This window comes from Lipophrys pholis, assembly GCF_963383615.2.
Source record: "Lipophrys pholis genome assembly, chromosome: 14".
Lineage (NCBI taxonomy): Eukaryota > Metazoa > Chordata > Actinopteri > Blenniiformes > Blenniidae > Lipophrys > Lipophrys pholis.
The window spans coordinates 29089429-29095428 of NC_137633.1; the positions used below are offsets into that span (position 1 = coordinate 29089429).

General features: G+C 42.0%; 1 protein-coding gene across 2 annotated transcripts in view; it reads right to left on the bottom strand.

Moving 5' to 3' along the window:
• The window catches only part of LOC308120196 (unconventional myosin-VI-like), a 67957-nt gene extending 65022 nt beyond the window's left edge, over positions 1–2935 (bottom strand). The window contains exon 1 of one of the 2 annotated variants that reach the window (XM_080480648.1): positions 2650–2935. The gene's annotated coding sequence lies outside the window, so the exon portion shown is untranslated. The remainder of the gene's footprint in view (positions 1–2649) is intronic. The other variant, XM_080480647.1, reaches the window with a different exon arrangement.
• Between the last annotated feature and the right edge of the window lie 3065 nt (positions 2936–6000).

Sequence of the window (6000 nt, forward strand, 5' to 3'; positions counted from 1 at the left end):
ATATCATGCAATTACAACAGTTGCTAGTTTGGGGGCGCTGTCGCTTGACACAAACACTGATCAGAGACGTAAAGAAGAAACACAGCTCATTGATTGGTCCCGACCGAAAGCGGAAGTCCCACCGCTTTCGCCCGTGGTAACTGGGCTAGTCAGCAGTAAACCAACGTTCGCTCTGTTGCACACAGACACAGGGTCTGCATGCTATTCTTTGCTTTACTAACCAGTTAAACTTGCAATCCTACACATGTCACATCAAAGACTACATCACACATGTAATTGGACACCATCTGATGACTCCAGATGTTTTACAAGGCAAATTGCATTCACATAAACTCATTTTATAACTTGGCCTTTAACAGAGACACACTCAGGAAGTAGAGGCTAAAGACGAGCTTCCATGTTCTATTGTTCTCCAACACATGGTGGAGACCGAGGACAGACGTCCTGCCTCTCTGACAGCCACCTTTTGGAATGTAGTTTGTTGAAATTTGTCATTTTGTTTGTAGTTCTGTCTTACATCTCAGACACTCCCCCTACCTCTCTCTCCTAATCATTCACACAAATATAAATCTTTGGAATCATACTTGTTTTATTAATGAGCACAAAGGTGATTGAAATGTCGACCTCTTCTGTGTCAAGAACTCCAAAATCCATCAGGCTTTACTGTTCCCATCCATCCATCCATCCATCCATCCATCCATCCATCCATCCATCCATCCATCCATTCATCCATTCATCCATCCATCCATTCATCCATCCATTCATCCATCCATCCAGCCATCCATCCATTGTCCACTGCTTATCCGGGGTCAGGTCACAGATGGCTTTACTGTGAATTCTGTTAATTGTAATTAATTTAATTAAAATTCCAAATTGACTGATATAATTGACTTGCCTAGCATTTCCTGTTTTAATAGGTGGTGCCCCCGAGGTATCTGATTCAGATCAGATTACATTTTTATAAAGTAATTAATAATTATCTTTGATCATTATTAATCATTACCGATAGCCTAACTGCCAACATAATTGGTGATCCTTATGAGGTATGAAATCCCTATATCTCCAAGCAGCAACAATAACCTGAAAACAAAACATTAAAGAATTGAAGTTGTTTTGGACGTGAAGGGAAACAACATAAAGAAAAAATGTGGAAGAAATAACAGTCGTCTTCTTTTATCATTAATGTGAGATGAAAGTTGGTAAAGCAGCTGCTGAAGTCCACCTCTGGCTCGGATGATCAAACTTTCACACACTTTCATTCCCTGAACAAACGCTGACTGGAATGAGAATAGTTTTATTTTCCAGCCTCGAAACACTAATAGGACATTGAAGTGTACTCAAAGATGCCTCATCCTTTTTATTTTACATTTAAAGTTTTCCACCTCTGTATGGACACAAAATTCATTTAAACAAGAGAATACTATGATAACGTCTTAGTTTATTCAACAGGCTGTATTCTGCTTTAAATAATCTCCCATTGAATCTGAAACTAAATTATGATCGACATAACGCCACACCTGGATAGAAAATGAAATACAGCTGCAAAATATTCCTTTTCTGGACAAATAATTATTATAAAGATTGAAAAACAGTTCTGAATAACTATTTATCTAAAGGCATCCAGCTCCTCTTGTTTACAATCGAATCATGTACACAGTGAATTCTGGAGGTCCGACACACTACAATCCTCCAACCTTCTCTCTGGTATTTCTTTGTGTTCACGTCTGCAGCAGCTTCAATGCAAAGAAGCTCCCATTCTGCATGCGGTGCAAGTCCCCCCACATTGGTCCAGACCAGGACAAAATGAAGGTTGTGAGCAGAATGAAGGCGCCTGTGAGGTGTATCACACCTCACAGTACCACATCAAAGTACATCAAAGTACTGCACAAAAGGCTCAGGCAGTTCAAATGCATGATGACGTGAAGAGTGGCGATCACACGACAAACACACTGACAGGCAGCTTCACCTTTAACCTCAAACACGCAGAAGGAAACCAGAGCACAGCGAGAGAACAAGGAAGGTCCACACAGAAAGGCCCAGCCCAGACTCAAACTACCAACCTTCTCACAGTGAGGCGAGACACAACCACTACACCTCTACTACCTCTACTCACTACACCGGACCGATCCCTCATCAACAACTTTGACTCTGTAGCCTGAAATCCTCTTAGTGTCTAACCCTAATCTCCCCACACACACACACACACACACACACACACACACACACACACACACACACACACACACACACACACAGACACGCACGCACGCACGACATCACCTCTTGTTTCCTGCTTCTTGTTTCCTGTGAAACAAACATAGGAAAAACTTTGCACAAAGGGAGGAATTACATTTTAAGAAGCACATTTCTAAAAAAGGCTTAAAGTTGGGAGAGATGAACTAAAGTACCGAGACCAGAGGCAGAGAAAAGAAAGTCTAATGATTAAGGAAAAAGTTTAATAAAAACAAAACTGTATCGGGTTATTTGGCAGGAAAGTCAATTATAAATGAATAAAAGATGAATGCACTAAATTACAGGCAGTGAAATCAAACAGTGGCAAATTCAGCCAACAACAATCCAATCCGCACATTACCTCAGGATATTTGTTCAACAGAGTCGGAATAAAAGTGTTGAAGTCGGTTGACTCACGGTGTGTTTCCTTCAGCTCGGGGCTCTTCCAGAACAGGACGCACAGCCTCGGACTCTCAGCCTCCACAGGTCAGGACGCACAATAGAACAGAGCCTCTGTGCGCTCAGCGCGCGCACCGGTGAGCGCTGCGACGTCACCTGGAGGTGCGTTGAGGTGTTGCTCGTAAGATCCCGCGTCAGGTATGTAGGTGTTTATGCTTTACGCATTACCCGAAGGGAAATGTTTTGACTGTAGGACGAGTGACAGCAGTCCAGCCAGCCGTCCCTCTTCAGTTTGGTGAAGTGAGCCGCTCCAAGGTTTTTATCGTCGCTCTATTGGGAACTTTACGGTAATGTCTCGGAGCAGAGTTAAACTCTTGGTTTTCAAAATAAAGGACATTTTGAAATGATATGGTTTCCACCTTGTTTTTCGAATATGGACTGATTAGAAACTCGTGTTGTGGGAGACGTGATTCAACACGGATTTGGAATCTGTTACCTGAGAGTTTTAAGCTTAAAGAAAGTTGTTGTGGTTTTATGAATATTATTTAAAAAAAAGACCATTAAAGATTCATAGAAAGAGCTGTACCTTCATCAGCTTATATACTTATGGGATCCAATACAGACTTTGAAGCAGTAAGTCACATGACCTGGTAGATATTGAGCAAAAATAGTTTTTTTTTCCTGGAAATGTGAATATTATTTAAAAAAAAAAACAATAACCATTAAACGCTTAATAAACAAAGTGTGTCTCAAAAATCATGAGTAATTACATGATTCAACACTGATTTGGAATCAGTGGGTCACATGACCTGGGAGCTATTGAGCAAAATTACAGTATTTTTCATTCAAATGTGTTGGAATGTGATGAAAATACAGTAATTTTGCTCAGTAGCTCCCAGTTCATGTGACCTGTTGACTCCAAATCAATGTTGGATTGTGTCACTGGTCATGCTTGTTCAGACACACCTCTTTTATTTAGTGTTTGATGGTTTTTATTGAAAATATTCCAATTTTATTGAAAAATACAGTAATTTTGCTCAATGGCTTCAATGTCATGTGACCTACTGATTAAAAATCAGTGTTGGATTGCGTCACTGGTTATGCTTTCTAAGAAAACCTCTTTTATTTAGCATTTAACGGTCTTTATTTCAAATATTACAATTTTATTGAAAAATACTGTAATTTTGCTCAATAGCTCCCAGGTCATGTGACCCACTGATTCCAAATCAGTGTTGAATCATGTAATTACTCATGATTTTTGAGACACACTTTGTTTATTAAGCGTTTAATGGTTATTGTTTTTTTTTTTAAATAATATTCACATTTCCAGGAAAAAAAAACTATTTTTGCTCAATATCTACCAGGTCATGTGACTTACTGCTTCAAAGTCTGTATTGGATCCCATAAGTATATAAGCTGATGAAGGTACAGCTCTTTCTATGAATCTTTAATGGTCTTTTTTTTAAATAATATTCATAAAACCACAACAACTTTCTTTAAGCTTAAAACTCTCAGGTAACAGATTCCAAATCCGTGTTGAATCACGTCTCCCACAACACGAGTTTCTAATCAGTCCATATTCGAAAAACAAGGTGGAAACCATATCATTTCAAAATGTCCTTTATTTTGAAAACCAAGAGTTTAACTCTGCTCCGAGACATTACCGTAAAGTTCCCAATAGAGCGACCATAAAAACCTTGGAGCGGCTCACTTCACCAAACTGAAGAGGGACGGCTGGCTGGACCGCAGTGGTTGGTGTTGGTGTCTTTATTCTGACGGAGGTGTGTTTTATGGTCAGTAAATCGAACTTGAGGACAAACTGAGGACATCTGACTGCTCCACTGGCTGCAGAGAAAAAAGCTGGACACGCTGCCTTGAGGGCGATGAATAATTGAGAGGCAGGTAATCCAAAACTTTGAAGGGGATGTAACACAGGCTGCCTCTAGGTTTGTACATCTAATTAGGACATCTGATGCTCCTGGATTGAAACTCATTACTGACGCTGACAGCATGTCAGCAAATCCAAGACAAAACTGGACAAAAATATCAGGGACTGGATCATATTTGGTAGAAAAATTTAAAGGAAAAATTTGAATGGACAATTTCTGATTTTGATTATCTCCTGTATTTAAATGTGTTATCATTTTTAATACATTTTATCAGGGGCAGGTGAGGTTGAGCCCCACCTGGTGTCATCAGAAAGAACTGCATGCAAAGTTGTCATGATCGGCTCTCCTGCAGCCCCTTAGGGGGAGGGGTTATTGGCTGCAGGTGTGTGCTTTTTTCCCTGCAGTGTGTTTCAGGTGGGCGTGCCTGGAGGTGGTGTTTGGGATGGAAGAGCTGGCTGGGTTAATTCCCAGGATTCAGTACAGCTGCGGGTAGCAGGTGGAGGCGTTTTGGAGGAGTGGCTCTGCTTTTTAAACGGGCTCCTCACTCCACTCGACGCGGGACCGTAAAATCAACAAGAGTTAGTAGTTGTGGTGTTTGTCTGTTAACTCTACCTCTTGCTACCTGCTCATACACTCTCTCACTCCTCCTCATCATCAGAGTGACATCGTCAACACTCCACGCTCGGGCCCAGCCAGCACCAGCTCTTCCCACACCGCCTCGGCCGCCGCCCACTGGACCACAGGTTCAACCTGCTCTGCCCCAATCAGCTCTGTACTCGGCTCTGGTGCTGATTCCCGGGAGCCCCCGTCCGGACAAGGACACGTCCCGTCGCTCCGTCAGCCTGACTCCGTCCACGCTAGCCTGACCCGTGAGCCACTCTCCCCAAGACTTTATCTCTTCTGGAGGAGAACTCTAAAATTATTATTTCTTATGTTAAATAAAATCCTTGGTTCACTTCATCTCTGTTCTGGTGACTTTCTGCGCTTGAGCCTCTGTCTCCCCGCCGTAACAAAAGTATGCTATTAATTCTTTAAGATTATCTACAATATTTTCTTGTCTGTGAATAAAACTTCCTCTTATATAGGACATAATTACTGTGTGAGGACTGTCCTCCCTGGTTCCTGGTCTCCTCTTGCTGTTCCAGGTTGTTTCCTCCTGATCCACACTGATGGTGCATTAGTGTAGCTCGCCCCTCTCTCACCATGCAGTGTGTATTACATTAGTGTAGCTCGCCCCTCTCTCACCATGCAGTGTGTATTGCATTAGTGTAGCTCGCCCCTCTCTCACCACGCAGTGTGTATTGCATTAGTGTAGCTCGCCCCTCTCTCACCATGCAGTGTGTATTACATTAGTGTAGCTCGCCCCTCTCTCACCACGCAGTGTGTATTGCATTAGTGTAGCTCGCCCCTCTCTCACCACGCAGTGTGTATTACATTAGTGTAGCTCGCCCCTCTCTCACCATGCAGTGTGTATTGCATT